Source organism: Ovis canadensis, chromosome 3 (genome assembly GCF_042477335.2).
Source record: "Ovis canadensis isolate MfBH-ARS-UI-01 breed Bighorn chromosome 3, ARS-UI_OviCan_v2, whole genome shotgun sequence".
Classification (NCBI taxonomy): Eukaryota; Metazoa; Chordata; class Mammalia; order Artiodactyla; family Bovidae; genus Ovis; species Ovis canadensis.
This window is the reverse complement of record NC_091247.1, coordinates 170,323,078-170,342,546: the sequence shown is the minus strand read 5'-3', so window position 1 is coordinate 170,342,546 and position 19,469 is coordinate 170,323,078. Positions and strand designations below refer to the sequence as shown.

At 36.6% G+C, this 19,469-nt stretch overlaps 2 pseudogenes; both read left to right on the top strand.

The window, feature by feature from the left end:
* The first annotated feature begins 6,619 nt into the window (after nucleotides 1–6,619).
* Nucleotides 6,620–7,550, top strand: LOC138435208 (olfactory receptor 6C3-like; annotated as a pseudogene).
* A 3,342-nt stretch (nucleotides 7,551–10,892) lies between these two features.
* LOC138435206 (olfactory receptor 6C1-like) lies at nucleotides 10,893–19,166 on the top strand (annotated as a pseudogene).
* The last annotated feature ends 303 nt before the right edge of the window (nucleotides 19,167–19,469 follow it).

The window sequence follows — 19,469 nt, the reverse complement described above, 5'->3', positions numbered from 1 at the left end:
ATGGGGAGGGAGGAGGGAGAGGGGTTCAGGATGGGGAACAAGTGTATACCTGTGGTGGATTCATGTTGATGTATGGCAAAACCAATACAATATTGTAAAGTAATTAACCTCCAATTAACACAAATAAATTTTTATTAAAAAAAGAAAAATGTAATTATATTTTCTTGAGAAATCAAAAAACTTTTCCCATTATTGAGTTTAACATTTTCTGTGCTGTTGTTCAGTCGCTCAGTCATGTCCAACTCTTTGCGACCCCATGGACTTCAGACTCCTGGCTGCAGAAGACGGCAGCCAGGCTTCCCTGTTCCTTACTATCTCCTAGAATTTGTTCAAACTCATGTCCATGAGTCTATGATACCATTCAAACATCACTATATTATTCTTCAATTCAAAAAACTATTATAATGAATAGTTGCTTAGGGAAAATTATCATACAGATCCTGCTTTGGGGGAATGCCAATAATAACATATATATGATAATAATTCTTTAAAAAAGCCTGAAGAAACTGGCATCTTAAAAAACTTGAGAGCTGTGTGTTAAGAAGTTTTTAGGTGGGCAATATGAGCAACGCAGGAGAGAGTGCCTCAGATTACTCTGAGAAACCTGAGAAACTGTTCCAAGGAGGCACGAGGGAAGGATAGGATACGTGTGATTTTTATATGCGATTAAGCATATATTTATTTTAGAATTTCTGCTGGTCGTATGAAGCTTCTGCCAGCCATGAGAAACAATTTGCACCATGAAGAATTTTAGTACTTTTCTAGATATGAGGAGATATAAGAATTGGGCTCATAAAATCAGCTCCTGAGTGTATCTAACTATCTGAAGACCTGTCCTGGCAGTTTTCCTGGAGCAGAGAGTGCCTCATTTTTTCTCTCTACCCTCTCTCCTTCAGGGAGGGTTGAAGGTCAGTAGTTGTGGTAGCACATGATTTAATCCTTGTAGAGGTTATATGGCAAGTACCCATGCCAATTGCCAATTTGTAGTTGCTGGATACCAACTATGACTACATTTGCTATGGTCAGTTGTATATTTAAATAAATGCTTGATAAGTTGATCTTTTGAAAATCAATAACTAAGCTTTTTTTTTATAACTTTCTCATATCTGTGGCTATTTTGAGATAATAGCTTGTACATACAATTCTTTTAATTGCCTCTTTAATTGATATGCCTAATCAGTAGTAGAGAAACTAACAGTAGCAATTTTTTACTATACAAAATTGAGATTTTCTTGTCAAAAACGCTTATTTTAAGCATTAGTGTATGACATCGCATGGAAAATGTACTGATTAGAATTTATATGAACAATTGTACAAGATCATAAACATTTTTTTCTCTGTTTTCCCTGAAGTCAAAAACTGAAATAATAATGGAGAGTGCTCAAACTCATCCTACATTTTTAAATCATTTTTATAGAAAGACTGTAATCATAATTCATTGAACTAAGTTCTGATATTCACGTACTATACTCAGTTGAGAGTCTTAGATACACCATTTGCTGAAACACAAAGAAAATAACTTATAAACCATACTGAGGAGATTTCCACACTGTAGGGAAATCATGCAGTTATTTTTTCCTCCCCTCATGCTGGACATTAATAATTTCTAAGCTTAACTGGAAACATATGAAAATGCTGAAGATAGACTTGATTGATAACTATGACTTCTTAATGACTCAAAAAAATATACCATAGACTGTAGATAGATATAGCTCTGGTAATTAAAAGAACTGTAAAATTATTGCAAAAGATATGAGAGAGTTTATGTTGATATTATCAGATAACAGAGCTCCCTACATAACACAATGCAAATTCCTTAGTGGTTATTATAAATGTTTGCAATCTGTATGAGCATTTGATTATCAATATCACCAGTCAAGACATAGTTTTTCTATAAAAGGGTCATATATTAATAATGTAGAATTTGTAGACCATAAGTCCTTGAAGTAACTAACTCTTCCCCTCTGTAGTGTGGAGGCAGCTATGAACAATATGTAAATGAAAGGGCTAAGGCATGTCTAATAAAGCTTTTAATAAAAATAGTTCATGAGCCAAATTTGCCCAATAGGCTGTAGATAGTCTATCCACTTGCTGTCCTAAAATTTCCCATAAACTTTGACCAATTGGGCAACAATCTTATAAAATATTTCCAGAGAAAAAGATAAGATAATTATTTCTGCAAGAGAGTAACAATTACAGATACCTCCTAAAATTGTTGGCAGGATTCAAAGAGACAATATGTAGAAAACAGTTAGACTAGGTCTGCTAATGCTGCTTTTGCTGTTAATTCGCTTCAGTCGTGTCTGACTCTGTGCAACCCCATAGACGGCAGCCCACCAGGCTCCCCCATCCCTGGGATTTAGGTCTGGACTATAGTAATTGCTGAAAAATTTATCTCTACCTTCCTCTTTCTTTTCCTCCTCATTATTATCAGAAGTACTATTAATAATGTAAAGAATTTGTATATATGAGTTTCTAATCTTTTATATTAAGCTCAGTAAACATTGTAATGGTCTGTGACATTTTATTGATTATTTACATAGTCTTTTACATGCTTAAAAGACTTTATAGTGTAGAATAATTTTCTATAGTGATCTTAAAGTACTTTGCAGAATCTCATCCTTGAGTACCAAAAAGCTACATTTCTTTTTAAAAATTTCATAGCATATATACTTTATTGAAGTATAGTTGACTTACAGTGTTTCAGGTACATAGCCATGTAATTCAGTTACACATATACATATATATTATTTTTCACATTATTTTCCATTATAGGTATTATACCATTATAGGTATAAACACGATTTTGTTTATAGTTCCCTGTGTGATACAATAAAACATTGTTGCTTGTTGTATATCTATTTTTATAATTAGAAATATAGCATTTTATTAATACTAAGTCAAACAAGTTGAGTCAAAATGTCAAATTTTCTATTTAGGAAAAAACTGATAAATTTTCTAAGATATATATATATATATACACACACATACTACAAATACTATTTATATATATATGTATATGAAAACTGTTCTACTATGCTTGATAAATGGAGAAAGAAATGGCACCCCACTCCAGTACTCCTGCCTGGAAAACCCCATGGAGGGAGGAGCCTGGAAGGCTGCATGCAGTCATTGGAGAAGGAAATGGCAACCCATTCCAGTGTTCTTGCCTGGAGAATCCCAGGGATGGGGGAGCCTGTTGTGCTGCTGTCTATGGGGTCGCACAGAGTCGGACACGACTGAAGCGAATTAACAGCAAAAGCAGCATTAGCAGACTTAGCAGCAGTAGCATGCTTGATAAAGGCTTGAGAAAGAACATTAAAAAAAAAAGTAGAAGAGATGGAGAAATCTGAAAACAAAAGCTAAATGAGATGGGAGTACTGAACATGAAATAGAAAAAGTGAAACCAACTGGATAAAAGTAAAAGATCATTCTATGGTCCAGTTCTTCTTAAACATGGCTGCTCCTTAGAAACATATCTGGAGCTTTGGAGGAAAAAAGCAATACCTGGGCATTTGTATTTTTCAAAAAATTCCAAGATATTTCAGATATGCATCTTTATTTTAAAATGTGATTATAGGTTTTCCTATTAAATGTTAGTGTTGATGATATAGAATTCTATTGTTGACCAATCATGATACAATGACATTAAGGAGTAATAGTTACAACAGTAATAATTATAATAGTAAAAGACGTTTATCAGTTTTCACAATAATTAGCCATACTGAGCGACTTCACTGTCACTTTTCACTTTCATGCATTGGAGAAGGAAATGGCAACCCACTCCAGTGTTCTTGCCTGGAGAATCCCAGGGACGGGGGAGCCTGTTGTGCGGCTGTCTATGGGGTCGCACAGAGTTGGACATGACTGAAGCGACTTAGCAGCAGCAGCAGCCAGACAAAATTTAAAGATCCCTGCAATTGCAAGCTATAATGGGAACATGATTAACCTAATAATATAAAATAGTTCCATACAGTTTGGGAGGTTAAGCAGAGTGATACAGTAATTGGAAGTACATACATGCACATGTTTTCACCCACCCAGTCAGTCTATGTCTTCTGGTTGGTGCATTTGACTCATTTACATATAAGGTAATTATCAATTATCCTATTATCATTTTCTTAATTGTTTTGGGTTTATTTTTTGTAGGTCTTTCCCTTGTTTTATTTCCTGCTTAGAGAAGTTCCTTTAGCATTTGTTGTAAAACTGGTTTGGTGGTGCTGAATTCTCTCAGTTTTTGCTTATCTGGAAAGCTTTTGATTTCTCCATCAAATCTGAATGAGAGGCTTGTTGGGTAGAGTATTCTTGGTTGTAGGTTCTTCCGTTTTCATCACTTTAAATATATCGTGCCATTCCCTTCTGGCTTGTAGAGTTTCTGTTAAAAAGTTAGCAGATAACCTGATGGAAGTTCCCTTGTATGTTATTTTTCCCTTGTTACTTTTAATATTTAATAACATTCTTATATAACTTAGAATTATGAAAGAACCTTGAGGCTGCAACAATAATGAAGTCTAAGGATAAGTAATGAAGTGTATATGTAGAAAACTTTTATATGTCAAGAATATGACTAAAACTAAAGTAGATTGAGTGCTATTTTTGTAAGATTTCACATATTTTATTTATCAAAAATATTAAATAATTGTGATTAATGAAAAGGATTATTTTGTAGAAGTCCTCATTGAACTCTTCTGTGGGATGAACATAAACATTCCCAAGAGAGAATCACTATAGAAGAGAGTCAGGAAGCTCTGAGAACACCAATGGTAGCTTCCAGAAATCCCCGATGTTCCACTTCATAGCACAGCTGTCGCCTGGACTTTGTTCCCAGGAGATCAACACATGTCTCTCTTCATAGGTCACAACAGCTAAACTTGAATATTTGAGCATTTAGTGCAACTAAATGCCAGATCCTAGTTTAAGAATCTCCAGTTGTAATACCCTACGTTGCCATGTCACTTGCAGTTCTCGCTTTGAATATTTCTCCCTTAAACTTCTAGACCAATGTTATTGAAGAGGATGATAGAAGTTCCACATCTTCTTAAGGTTTCTGAGATTCCGTTTTTATTTTCCATGAATCATCATAAAATAGAGAAAAAATAATCAAATTTGATTCATGTGATGTTTACTAGTGTCTGGCAGAGTAGCAATGACTGATCTTCTATTATTCACAGCAGAAATGTGAATATCTAAAATAAGATAAGGGAGCTACCATGATTTTAGCAAACCAGATACACAGAATGATAGATACATCCAGTGGAGCTGGGAATCAGCTGAATGGCTTGGGATTAATAGGAGAGGATTTCCTCTACATTTCTGGAATATCGTTTTGGATTAATCACCTCACGCAAAAGAAAAAATGTGGGGTAGAACTCCAAGGGAATAAAACAGTTTTTCATAAAGTTCAATAGCTTAGAAGCAAGGATGTTCAAGTGGAAAATGTACTGAGCTAAAGTCTGGGTAACATAGCTGCTACTATCTGAGGCAAGTAGTTACTTTTCAGTTTGTGCTGCTACTGCTAAATCACTTCAGTCGTGTCCGACTCTGTGCGACCCCATAGACGGCAGCACAACAGGCTCTGCCATCCCTGGGATTCTCCAGGCAAGAACGCTGGAGTGGGTTGCCATTTCCTTCTCCAATGCATAAACGTGAAAAGTGAAAGTGAAGTCGCTCAGTAGTGTCCCACCCTCAGCGACCCCATGGACTGCAGCCTTCCAGGCTCCTCCACCCATGGGATTTTCCAGGCAAGATTACTGGAGTGGAGTGCCATTGCCTTCTCCATTTCAGTTTGTGCTTCAATGCAAAATTAAATATTGATAAATACTGCATATCCTTTTAAGCTCAAAAATATACACAGTTTTCTATACACATATTCGTAGAAAATCTTAGAGAGTGTCAAACATTAATGATTTCAAAGTAATTATCAGACAAATCATTAATCAGATGTTATTTAATATATAAAATAATTAGGCTATTTATTCTATTTTCTTGTAAATAATATCTAATACCTATAGTATATTTTCATTTTGACAATTACATTCATAAATACTAATATAAAAACAAAGCTGGTAATTAAATTATCTAACCATTAAACATTTTAAAGTTTATTTTATTTGCTAAGAAAATCATGAATTGATTTCTTGTTTCATAAAAGGTGTGGTTACTTTATTCTTCTAAGTTTCATTTATATCTTATGATGGAAGTAAGATCATCCACTTCTCTTTTAGATGGCAGTGTCTTCTGATACCTACATGACAAAAAATGATGTATGTTTTATAGGATTATCCCAATAAAACTGCAATGACTTGCATAAATTAGACAAAGCAAAAAGTATCAAATTCATTTATCAATTCTGAATAATATGACTCATATAAAGATTTCCTGACTTCTCCTGTTAGATTTAGAATAAGAGAACTATTATATAAAACATGATCCACAAATACTTTTTAAGAAAAATTGTAAATAAGGTATTAAAAGAAAACAATATGGGCATGAATTAGAGAGAATGATTTAGAGTTGATGATATTGATCATAATGAATTATATTTTCATCTCTTCCTTTTAATACACTTTCTATCTAAATATATTTAAAAGAAGAAAAAAGGAGGAAAAAAGAGAAAGAAATGAACCACACAGTGATCATAGAGTTTGTCCTTCTAGGCCTTTCTGATGATCCTGACCTTCAGATTGTGATTTTCCTCTTTTTATTTATCATATATATATTAAGTGTCACTGGAAACCTGACTATCATCACCCTAACTGAGGTGGACTCCCATCTCCAGACACCAATGTATTTCTTCCTCTGAAACTTCTCTTTCTTAGAAATCTCCTTTACTACTGTATGTATCCCTAAATTTCTGGGGGCAATTATTACCAAAGACAAGACTATTTCTTACAACAATTGTGCAGCCCAACTATTTTTCTTTATTTTCATGGGGGTGACTGAATTTTACATTCTATCCGTCATGTCCTATGACCACTATGTTGCCATCTGCAAGCCCCTGCATTACACAACCATCATGAGCAGGAAACTCTGCAGCCTGCTTGTGCTCTGTGCTTGGCTGGGTGGGTTTCTGACCATTTTCCTGCCCCTTATACTTCTGCTCCAGCTGGATTACTGTGCTTCCAATGTCATTGATCACTTTGCATGTGACTCTTTCCCCCTTTTACAATTGTCTTGTTCAGATACATGGTTCCTAGAAATAATTGGTTTTTACTTTGCTCTGGTTACCTTGCTATTCACTTTGGCCTTAGCGATTTTGTCATATATGTACATTGTCAGGACTATTCTGAGAATCCGCCTTCTCCACTTGTTCCTCTCACATGATTGTCATCTCCATCTCCTATGGAAGCTGTATATTCATGTATGCTAATCCCTCAGCCAAAGAAAAAGCATCATTGACAAAAGGAATGGCTATTCTCAATACCTCTGTGGCCCCCATGCTGAACCCCTTCATATACACCCTGAGAAACCAGCAAATGAAACAAACCTTCAAAGACATGGTCTATAAAGCAATCTTTTCTGCCAATAAATTATCTTTTTGTCAACTTTAAAGGGGAATTTGGTTAATTCCTGAAGTTCCTTAAAGTCTGTATAACTATGGTTGGTCTCTATAGTCCCTTAACATGCCACCTGACAGTTAATATATTATTTTAGCCTACTATATTATTTTAGCCTATTCTCTATGTTAAGAGAACAAATTTTTCTTAGAATAAAGCTTTCAATAACAGATTATGAATTTCTTTGCCTTTAAGTATTTTATTACTTTTTAAAATCTTTTGTTACTTTGGTATTATGGTACATGTAAAAGCTCATTCTGCTTCTACAAAACATAACCCTTCACCCTTAGACTTTTGCTATTCTGATGTCCTTAAAACATGGCAACAGTCTACTCCTAAATCAGAGAATTAAAAATGAGTTAACAATAGCTGTATATCAAAGAGTCAGGGCCATGGGAAATCCAAGACAGCCACTTGGATTTTTCAGGCTCCCTGAAAAACCTCATTTTTATTTGATAGGTTAAAGCCTTCCCTGGCTACAGGGTTAATGTCCTCACAATGACAAAAATATATATATTTCACTTAATAATATATATTTCACTTAATATATATTTCACTTAATAATAAGTTATAGTTTTGTTAATAGTTTACTATTACTCACTTCTGAGATAGTTCCTTGCTGTTATGTTATATTGCTAAAAGGTTTAATTAAGCTATTTAAAAAGACACACTAAGTTTGTTTCTAAAAGCCCAGAGATAAATCCACACACATATGAACACCTTATCTTTGACAAAGGAGGCAAGAATATACAGTGGAGTAAAGACAATCTCTTTAACAAGTGGTGCTGGGAAAACTGGTCAACCACTTGTAAAAGAATGAAATTAGATCACTTTCTAACACCACACACGAAAATAAACTCAAAATGGATTAAAGATCTAAAAGTAAGACCAGAAACTATAAAACTCCTAGAGGAGAACATAGGCAAAACACTCTCCAACATAAATCACAGCAGGATACTCTATGATCCACCTCCCAGAATTCTGGAAATAAAAGCAAAAATAAACAAATGGGATCTAATTAAAATTAAAAGCTTCTGCACAACAAAGGAGCAATAAGCAAGAAAAGACAGCCTTCTGAATGGGAGAAGACAATAGCAAATGAAACAACTGACAAACAACTAATCTCAAAAATATACAAGCATCTTATGCAACTTGATTCCAGAAAAATTAACGACCCAATCAAAAAATGGGCCAAAGAACTAAATAGACATTTCTCCAAAGAAGACATACGGATGGCTAACAAACACATGAAAAGATGCTCAACATCACTCATTATTAGAGAAATGCAAATCAAAACCACAATGAGGTACCACTTCACACCAGTCAGAATGGCTGCGATCCAAAAATCTGCAAGCAATAAATGCTGGAGAGGGTGTGGAGAAAAGGGAACCCTCCTACACTGTTGGTGGGAATGCAAACTAGTACAGCCACTATGGAGAACAGTGTGGAGATTCCTTAAAAAATTGCAAATAGAACTGCCTTATGAGCCAGCAATTCCACTGCTGGGCATACACACTGAGGAAACCAGAATTGAAAGAGACACATGTACCCCAATGTTCATCACAGCACTGTTTATAATAGCCAGGACATGGAAACAACCTAGATGTCCATCAGCAGATGAATGGATAAGAAAGCTGTGGTACATATGCACAATGGAGTATTACTCAGCCATTCAAAAGAATACATTTGAATCAGTTCTGATGAGATGGATGAAACTGGAGCCGATTATACAGAGTGAAGTAAGCCAGAAAGAAAAACACCAATACAGTATTCTAACACATATATATGGAATTTAGAATGGTAATGATAACCCTGTATGCGAGACAGCAAAAGAGACACAGATGTTTAGAACAGACTTCTGGACTAGGGTGGGATGATTTGGGAGAATGGCATTAAAACATGTATAGTATCATGTAAGAATCGAATCTCCAGTCTATGTCCGATGCAGGATACAGCATGCTTGGGGCTGGTGCACGGGGATGACCCAGAGGGATGTTGTGGGGATGGAGGTGGGAGGGGGGTTCATGTTTGGGAACGAATGTATACCCGTGGTGGATTCATGTCAATGTATGGCAAAACCAATACAGTATTGTAAAGTAAAATAAAGTAAAAATTAAAATTAAAAAAATAATAACTAATAAATAAATAAATAAAAGAGATGTACCAGTGACCCAGCTTTGGATGTGAGAGTAAGGAAACACCCTTGGGGTTGGCAGAGTTATAAATGGAGGGAATGTGAGTCCATGGATGACTCTGTAGAGCAGAGTTGTCCCACCCACCAAGTGAAAGAAAATAAACTCATATTCTATTTAAAAATAAAATAAAATAAAACTTATCTCAATAACCGACCTTTTGATGTACAACCAGGGGAGTCACACTTGTCTATAGTCATTTAACCAAGTCAGATGACCCGGGGTATGCTGGGCTATACCTAATGGAAGTTCTTGACTTAAATTCTTTATTTCTTTTTTATTTTTTTAAATATAAATTTATTTATTTTAATTGTGACCCTATTAACAGCTGCTAGCTGTACTATTTTCTATGTCTCTTGTTTCAGAATATTGCTTCTTATGTTAATAAATGTGTGACTGAGCCTGTGTTAAAATGCTGATAAGCAGTTCCATGAGATCAATGATTATAATAATGTAACTCTAGATATGGGAAGAAGCAACAAGAGGGAATATTTTCCTGGACCAAGAGGATAATAAGACAATATGTTTCAGAGACTTTTGCTGCTCACAAGTCCTGGTCCAATAACAGCACACTGAGTGACCTATCAATGGAATCTTCCCTGGAACTGGAATGAGCCTTCCCAGCACTGTGGGGCACAATGGGCATGCAATGCACCCAAAGCATGGTCAAATATGTGGACCCTGCTGACTGGGAGTTGGCATTTTCCAGCTGCCTCTACAAAGATTACATCATGACCATTACAAGCTACTGACTTTCAACACGCCTTCAAAGGAGCTCAGGATGGAGATCAGAAATAAGGCACTCTGTTGCTCTGGGAAAAGCCCAGAAGAACTGGCCTTCAGATAGTCAGGCTTTCAGGTAAAGATTTTATGAGCCCAAATTCTTGCATCTTCTTGTACCTAGAGAAACAATAGTGTCACGAACCAATGTCTGTTCCTGGTTCTCCTGGCTAGCCCCTGAGCAGCTTTTCTTCTTCTTTTAATCTTTGGGCCATGTACCTTTAACTTTTTTGTTAAGTTTGTTTCTTCTAGAATACAACAAATCTCCAAGTGGTAGTACAACAAGAATACCTTCTGACCAACCCAAAGACAATGCTAAAAGAAATCACCTTATCATTCCATGGACTCTCATCTCCCTCCATAAATGCACTCTGACAAAGAAGCAGGCAAAGGGAACCCAGAGCCCCATGACACCCCTGTACAGCCTGAAGAAGCCAGAATGGACATCGCTCCTCTTCTTCTGAGACTGGGTTCCCAAATGCCTAAGAAGGGAAATAAGTAGATAGTTAGGCATGAACAGGTATCAACAGGGGCCAAAGAATTGGCCCTAAAATAAAGGAAAGGAGGAATGTGATGATCCAAGGACTAAAAAGCAGATAAAACCAAGGAGGGTCTTGGAATGCAGGAACGGAAAAACCAGACACATATGGTCCTTCCCGCCCCCATGTCATAACTATTAACAGATTTCAGGTCCTCCTGAGCAGTATAACCTGTCTCCCCTCCTACCCCACATAAGGAAGGTATTTGCCTTACTCCTCCCCACCCAGTATACGTGCCTCATCCAATTGGCAAATGACCTGCAAGACACCTATCCCTTTTTTGTACTCGTACCCTGGGTATAAAAGTGGACCAAGAACTATTCAACGTCAGTTCTCCCTTGAGCTGGCCCACTGTTCTAACAGCGTCTCCCATTCTTTTCTTTTTTAAATTTATTTATTCTTTCATTGAAGGGTAATTTCTTTACAGAATTTTGCTATTTTCTGTCAAAGCTCAACATGAATCAGCCACAGGTTTACATATATACCCTCCTTTTTGAATTCCCTCCTAACTTCCTCCCAATCACACCCTTGTTGATGCAGAGCCCCTGATCCATACAGCAAATTCTCCTTGGCTATATATTTTACATATGGTAATGTAAGTTTCCATGTTACTGTTTCCATACATCTCACCCTCTCCTCGCCTCTCCTCATGTGCCTAAGTCTATTGCTTCTCAGGCTTTTGGATAAGACCAAATGTAGTATCTCTTCTTATCAGCATCTCCCACTCTAATAAACTTTATTTCCCTCTCATTCTATATATCTGGAAATTCTTTTCCAACCTGTGCATGGACCACAACAGTATCTTCTATATTTGTGTTTGGAGATTCCTTGGTAGGCTGCTTAAAGTTTGGGTCATATCTATTTTGATCCTGTGGTGTCCCTAGTGCTCCTATAGTATCTAAAGATAGAAGAATCTCAATAAATGTTTGTTGAATGAATAACAGCGATTGAGTCAATAGATGAAGTTTATTTTTCTGTCCTTTCTAAAATTAGCTTAAAAGGAATATGAGTTGTAAATTCTTGTAAAATTCCTAGATTTTATGCTCTCAGTAATTACTGGAACACTGACAACCTGTTTTCAATCAGGTGAAAATAGGACCTCTGGTAGATCCTTCTCAACAATTAGTACCACTACTATGGAAAAATAACCTGAAAAGTTTTTTGGAAGAGTTTGAACAGTTTAAAGTGTATTTAATCCAAAATTTCTCATAAATTGCATTGTAATTCACTGAGTATGATATTTTGTCTCATTCTTGTTTTTATTGTGCTCTATTTGATTTTAAATATTTTTTATATTTAATAGCACAGAGAGCAACTTTACAGACACATTTTGTCAGATAAGAAAGGAAAATTTAATGTTTACTCATAAGATTCATTCATCACAGTATTTTAGTCAGCAAGGGAAAAAGGTCTATTCTTCAGAAAAATGGTGATTTAGAATATTCAGGAAATCCCTTCCAAAATCCTGTACATTTAGATATCTTCACATAGGTAGTAAGAAAAATAATCCATATGCTTTTCTATATGTTTGGATATTATCTGCCAAGTTTTCTGTTACAGTAGTGGTATATATGCTGATAACATGTTTATAATCCTTAGTGTATTTTCCTCTTGGCCCTGTTGTCACATTTGATTCGCTGGAGTGTTTCCATGAGCTTTGGCCATATGGTGGCTAAAGCAACATTTGCCTCACGCAGGTTAAAATTTATATAGAAATCACATCCAGAAAGGACCACAGTAACTCGATATCTTGCTTCCCTTCATTGTGTTTGCTCCCATGGCTTCCATGTAAAATGCATCAAGGAAATTTATCTATAAAAATAAGGTAATTCCAAATGTGTTGAGATAGAGTATTCTTAGAAATGCTCGATGTCTTATCCTAAAATTGAAACAGTTACCAAGATTTTAAAATAGTTTCAGTCACCTGAAGTGATACTTTTGTACAAAAAAAGGTAAGACTGCAAAGTAAAAGCCAATGACAACTTTTTCTTAGCATTGATTTATACATTTTTAGCTTAACTTTCGGAGAAGGCAATGGCATGCCACTCCAGTACTCTTGCCTGGAAAATCCCATGAACGGAGGAGCCTGGTAGGCTGCCGTCCATGGGGTCGCGAAGAGTTGGACACGACTGAGCGACTTCACTTTCACTTTTCACGTTTATGCATTGGAGAAGGAAATGGCAACCCACTCCAGCGTTCTTGCCTGGAGAATCCCAGGGATGGGGGAGTCTGGTGGGCTCTCGTCTATGGGGTCGCACAGAGTCGGACACGACTGAAGCGACTTAGCAGCCGCAGCAGCAGCAGCAGCTAAACTTTTCATTACACTGAGATGAATAATTTGGAGTTCCTTTCCTTTCTGTAAATATCAAGGGTTATGAAGAATGAGCACATTAATACTTTCTGTTTGTCTTACTAATTATTTATTCATTGTTAGAAAATTACTCTTTGAGTTTGGTCCTCCTCATTGAATATATGTTTGATAACACATGCTTCATTCAGTTCAAGCAGAAAAAATTTAGAATACCAATTTGACAATTTATTAGCTATATGATTTTAATATTTAGCCTCTCATTGTTAGCTTATTCAAACATTACACAAAACTATTGTAATGAGTCTGTTAGATAACTACATGAATCTTAGCACTGTCTCTCCATGAGTTTCCTCAAAAATGATTATATTTTATATTGGGATCATCTTCCTCAAAGGTAATAATTGATTTTATTTTTAGGAATAATAATAAAAATAGCATTTACTCTGGGAATACATGCTTTAAAATTTTTATATAATTTCACTTTGCTTTTAAGTAAATTAGCCCTCATGATAATTCCATGAAATATTACAGTCAGGTTCATAGTGGAAAAGAAACCTATAACTCAGAGAGTTGTAGTTTTAATAATTTCTCTTGGAATGCGAAACCCTAATAGTCTCACACATTTTTAACTAAAATTAAGTCCTGATGCCATATTTTTATAAGAATTTATCTCCTTTCTAAGTTAAAAATTATCTTCAGACATAGATAATAGTTAAAACTGAGACAATTAGGAGAGAAGCAACATTTCTAGGAAAACATACAGATTTTGAGAGTGAGTTAGATCTTTACAGTTTTTCCTTCATTATTCCTATTCATACTTATTGGTGCTTTGATTTGATTTCCCTTTTCCGTTAAGAAAGAAACAAGGATTTTTTTGTGTGTGTGTGAAAAAATTAGAGGACTGAGAGAAACAGGATTATGAACTAATTGTAAGACTAGTCAAAGGCAGTCATAAAGTAATAATCTGAAAATAATCTAAATTGACTCATGAGGTTCCCCCCCTCCCCCCCGGAAAGTCATCATGATGTTCTTCCATGGTATTAGATGTCAGCAAACACAATCAGGAGTGGAACGAATCATTCTAGAAAAAGATTAGGGTTGTTATAAAACCAAGCTATTACCCAAGATATCAAATTTAATAAATATTCTGTTCTCTTCTGTGACAAATTATTCTAGCTTATAAACCTAACAACAAGAAAAAGATCCTCAAGTGAAAGGAAAAGATAAGGAAGTGGAATACTGTGTAGTATGTAAAGGGTGCAAACTGCCTTGAGGATATACGTGTTCATAGAATTACTTACAATTTCCTTAGGAGTCTTAAAGTTATGAAGAGAAAATTCAGTATACGTAGAGAATGTGAGAAGCTAATTTGTTTCCAATTATATTGTGAAATTTAGAGAGCTTCCCACTCATGTCTTACAATTTATATAAAATAAGGAACCCAATCCTTAATAGACATTTAAATATTGTCAGGTTTTAAAATTGATGAATTTGGGGAATGCTAGTGATCTTTTCTCAAAGAAGCCATGCTTACAATTTACTATGGAATAGCATATGTGTCCTGAAAATCACTTCCAGTTATCTTATTTAACACAATGACCAGCATTTGTTTATCATATAGGTTAATTTTCACTTTCATTGAGCCACATGCCTATTTCGACAATGAGATCCAAGGCACCACTGCTAAGTCACTTCAGTCCTGTATTGACTCTTTGAGACCCTATGGACTGTAGCCTGCCAGGCTCCTTTGTACATGGGAATTCTCCAGGCTGAATACCTGGGTGTGTTGCCATGCCCTTCTCCAGGGGATCTTCCCAACCTAGAGATGGAATCCACATCTCTTATGTCTCCTGAATTGGCAGACATGTACTTTACCACCAACACCACCTGAGAAGCCCGTATCCAAGACAGGAGAATTCATTAAATAGAAAAGGACAGAAAGGAATATGTAACTTGTTATCCTAAGATCCATGGGACTAAAGGGGAAAAAAGCATGAAATAGTTGTAAGGAAAAAAAACTCTGAAATGATGTCTTATAAATTTGGATATATTCTTCATTACTTTACCAAAAACTTCCCAGGAATGGTTAACACTTCACATTCCAGAAATGGTTTACAGATCAGAATCATCAGTTCAGTTGAGTTCAGTTGCTCAGTCATGTCTGACTCTTATACACAGTTGTTAATTATAGATGATTTTTGTTAACTGAGAACAATAACTTTTATATTTGTGAATATGTATCAAATTCTGGGTTGCCTGAATTTATTGAGGGAACTCAGCTTCTTTTTTAACATAAATGCATTATTATTACTGTTAACTGGAATGACAAAATAAAAGTTTTCATTGCTATTTCATGTTTATACTAATACACTAACAAAATAGAGATTCTATTAAGGGAATATTAATGTAGATGCTTTCCAGGTGGCAGAGTTGGTAAATAATCCGTTTGCCAATGCAAGATTTGCAAGAGACTTGGGTTAAATACCTGGATGGGGAAGATCCCCTGAAGTAGAAGATGTCACCCCCACTCCAGTACTCTTGCCTGGAAAATTATATGGGCAGAGGAGCCTGGTGGGCTACAGTCAATGGGGCTGCAAAGTGTTGGACTTGGCTAGAAACAGAAATGGAGAGAATACTAGTAACATGTAGATGGCAGAAATTTTGAAAAAAAAATATTCTCTGGAAGGTAATGTTTGTTTTCAGATATTTATACATTTTGGTTGAGAGCTTAGCTGAAGAGCCAATGGAGCGAAGATACCATCTGTGGGATTATGACTGAACACCTCTAAGTCAGAATACTGCCCATGCAGAATGACATGTCAGCATCCCAGGAGCCTTGATTGGCCTTGGATAGCTGGTCCCTCAACATCCCTGCTGGCAGGCCTATACCGGGGTCCCTAAGGGAGCACCACCTTGTGCTTTGGGACCAGGGTCAGGTGCAAAGAGCCCTTCTTCCTGGGACACTGGGTGCAGCCAGAAAGGTAGTCACCCCTTCACCCATCATGGCACCCTAATTTGTAGGGAACCTGGTGCTAAACCATTCATAGACGACCTAATTCTGGTTTGGGATTTCCTATGTAAGGTCTGTCTAGTCAAGGCTATGGTTTTTCCAGTAGTCATATATGGATGTGAGAGTTGGGCTGTGAAGAAAGCTGAGCACTGAAGAATTGATGCTTTTGAACTGTGGTGTTGGAGAAGACTCTTGAGAGTCCCTTGGACTGCAAGGAGATCCAACCAGTCCATTCTAAAGATCAGCCCTGGGTGTTCTTTGGAAGGAATGATACTAAAGCTGAAACTTCAGTACTTGGGCCACCTCATGCAAAGAGTTGACTCATTGGAGAAGACTCTGATGCTGGGAGGGAATGGGGCAGGAGGAGAAGGGGACGACAGAGGATGAGATGAATGGATGGCATCACGGACTCAATGGACGAGAGTTTGAGTGAACTCCGGGAGTGGTGATGGACAGGGAGGCCTGGCTTGCTGCAATTCATGGGGTCACAGAGATTCGGACACGACTGAGCGACTGAACTTAACTGAACTGACTGTTGTAGCAGAGCAGCTCCATTGCTGCTATCTACTGAAAGCTTCAATAATTTGGCCAGTTGATGCCAATAGCTGACTCATTGGAAAGGACTATGATCCTGGGAAAGATTGAGGGCAGAAGGAGAAGAGGATGTCAGAGGCATGACATCACCATGGCATGATGGCATGGATGGCATCACCAATGCAATAGACATGAACTTGAGCAAATTCTGGGAGATGGTGAGGGACAGAGAAACCTGGCATGCTGCAGTCCATGGGGTCACAACGAGTCAGACACAGCTTGGCGAATGAACAACACAGTTTGGTTTCCTTAACTCATAACATAGATCCAATCTACTAAACGTCCACTCTGCCTCCTCTCTTGACTGTCTAATATCTGAGAAGACTGCTGAAGCAAATCCATTATCTGGATTCCTTTATTCCATTATCTGGGGCCTCAGAATAGAAGTATGAGGTTGGGAGGTTAATCTGAGTCTGAGTGGAAACTTGGAAATCTGACATTGTTAAAGATTTCATTCCAATGACTTTTATTTTGGAGACATATCCACTGGGTGATTTTTTCCTGACACATTTAGGTTTTCTATATTACAGTAGAGAACAACAGTTCAAGGAACCAGCTGACACAAACTAGGATAGGATGATTTTATGGGGCTTGAAGAAAGACAAAGTCTTTCCCAACAGGAGGGAATCCTCTAAGAGTGGGGGGTGGGGCATCTTACAAGTCAACAGGTAGCATTGATTTTACTGTATTTTAGAAAGTTTTAGGAAGATCTTGGTTATAATCCCTGCTTTTTCAATTCAGGTATGGATAAGGTATGATTTAGATAAGGTATGATTTGGATAAGATTTTAAAAATCATTTCTACTCTGAATTCAACCAGTAAAATAGGGATTTTATAAAGAAGTATTCTATTGAAACACACATACTGGCATATGGTAAAAATTTACTTTAGACTGTTCTATACATCTGGGTCTCTTTTGCTGTCTCTATGGGGAGGGAGGTGGGAGGGGTGTTCAGGATTGGGAATATATGTACACCTGTGCCGGATCTATGTTGATGTATGGCGAAACCAATACAATATTGTAAAGTAAAATAACATAAAATTAAATTTAAAAAAAAAAACAGAAAACTTACTTTAAAGTAAGTTACCTATTTTTATTAACTTGTTTTTAAAAATCTCCTGAATTATGTTAGCATGGCATAGTAAGTTTACTTTCAGAGACAAATCCCAGTGTTATACATGGATAATCCCCTTTTCTGTGTCTTCCATTTGTGTTTTCTCCTAAAGGTCATTTAAAAGAAGAAGAAAAATAAGAAACTACACAAAAATAACAGAATTTATCCTCCTGGGACTCTCGGATGACCCACAACTTCAGGCTGTGATCTTTGTCTTTCTGCTCATCACCTACATGCTCAGCATCACTGGGAACTTGATCATTATCACACTGACCCTGCTGGATACACCTCCAGACCCCCATGTATTTCTTCCTCAGGAGTTTCTCCATATTGGAAGTTTCATTCACAGCTGTCACTATTCCCAACTTCTTGGCCACCATTATTACAGAAGATAAAACCATCTCTTTTAATGATTGTATGACTCAGTAATTTTTTTTTTCATCATTTTCTTGGGAGTCACTGAGTTTTACCTTCTGGCTGCCATGTCCTATGACCGCTACATTGCCATCTGCAAACTCCTGCATTACATGACCATCATGAATCACAGAGTCTGCACACTGCTTGTCTTGGCCTCTTGGCTGACGTCTTTCTTAATTACACTCCCATTACTCATGTTCTTCATACAGCTTGATTACTGTAAGTCCAATGTTATCAACCATTTTACTTGTCATTATTTCTCTTTATTATACCTTTCTTGTTCAGACACCAAATTCCTAGAGATACTGGGGGTTTTCCTGTGCTGTGTTTATTCTATTGTTCACTTTAGCATTAATAATTCTGTCCTACACATATGTCATCAGAACAATTTTGAGGATCCCTTCTACCACTCAGAGGACAAAGGCCTTTTCCACATGTTCATCTCACATGATTGTCATCTCCATCTCTTATGGCAGCTGCATTTTCATGTATGTGAATCCATCTGCAAAAGACAGGGTGTCTTTGAGTAGCTGTGCTAAATACCTCAGTAGCACCCATGCTGAATCCCTTTATCTACACTCTTAGGAATCAGCAAGTCAAGAGAGCCTTCACGGATATGGCAAGGAAGACTATGTTTGAAATGAAAATATAAAAGTCCTGTTTCATGAATTAGAGGCATATGAATGAAGAACAATTAAATTAAAATCCAGTTGTTTCAAAATTTATTTTTTTTTTTTTTGGATTTTTATTTTATTTTTTTTTTTTATTTTTTTTTTAATTAATTAATTTATTTATTTTTTTAAATTTTAAAATCTTTAATTCTTACATGCATTCTCAAACATGAACCCCCCTCCCACCTCCCTCCCCATAACATCTTTCTGGGTCATCCCCATGCACCAGCCCCAAGCATGCTGCATCCTGCGTCAGACATAGACTGGTGATTCAATTCACATGA